We start from the raw sequence: 1,063 nt of genomic DNA, 5'->3' as shown, positions 1-1,063 counted from the left end.
TTTCTTGTAAAGCATTTTGTAACATTGTTACAAAAGCTGCTATATAAATAAAGCTTATTATTCTATGTTGTTCATACTCATTGTGGATTTTCTTGTTGGAAAATAGATCAATACGCTAATGCATTCGAGGTGAAATTGAGTTCATTTTCACAATAACACCAAGAGCCATTATGAGGTCCCTAAGCACATTTTATTATGCTTTGGCTCATCAATAAATGAAACATCCATCTTTTATGTTTCAATACTTCAAATGTTCATAAAGTGTAGCAGAGATGAATGATTTGTTATTGAGAGACCAATCACCAATGCCATAAGGCGGTGGTAGAAAATGTATAACTGTCTATGCTGACAAATATCATGGTTTTGCAGTTTAACTCGAAAATTGATTTTATTATGGAGCCTGAAAAAAAGCTGTTAGAGCTCAAAAAGGCTTTTGTTTCTCTGAAAATAATGAATAAAAAATGAAGTTGTTCGCAGATGAACAGGCTGGATAAGTCTCCATGTATCATATGTTTTATATATATGTATTTCCATTGTGATTATTTATAGAACCCTACACATGGGGTTAATTCTGTTTATTTATTTATATGATTTGAAATTGTGCAAGAAAAAGCAAAAAAACACAAGGACAGTCATTTAGAATGCCATTTATGTCATTGACTTTTCAAGAATCTAATACAAATGCATACACATACATTTCACCACCTAAAACCACATATAACCACTACTGCAATAAACATCACCATACAAATAGAAAAAGAATCAGATGTTGGCTTTTAAGCTTGGGGGAGAGGGGTTATGAAGAGCTCACATGGTCACAAACTAGTTCATACACATTCAAAAAGAGCATCAAGTATGTACACACACACACGCAGACACACACACACACACATGCAAGCCCACACACAGACACACAGAGCTTATATATAATACAGCGTTAGAGAAGAGTGGCTGTAAAAAAGTCATATGGTGGGAAGGAGTGTGTTACAGTTTACAGTATGAAAGGGAAAAGGGTAACACCCAAAGTGTACATGAAACACTTTCTTTTTTTTCTTTCTTTCTT

Source organism: Morone saxatilis, unplaced genomic scaffold (assembly GCF_004916995.1).
Source record: "Morone saxatilis isolate NCDOM2014 unplaced genomic scaffold, NCSU_SB_2.0 Contig2, whole genome shotgun sequence".
NCBI classification, from domain to species: domain Eukaryota; kingdom Metazoa; phylum Chordata; class Actinopteri; family Moronidae; genus Morone; species Morone saxatilis.
The sequence above is the reverse complement of the archived record's forward strand: the minus strand, read 5'-3'. Positions refer to the sequence as shown.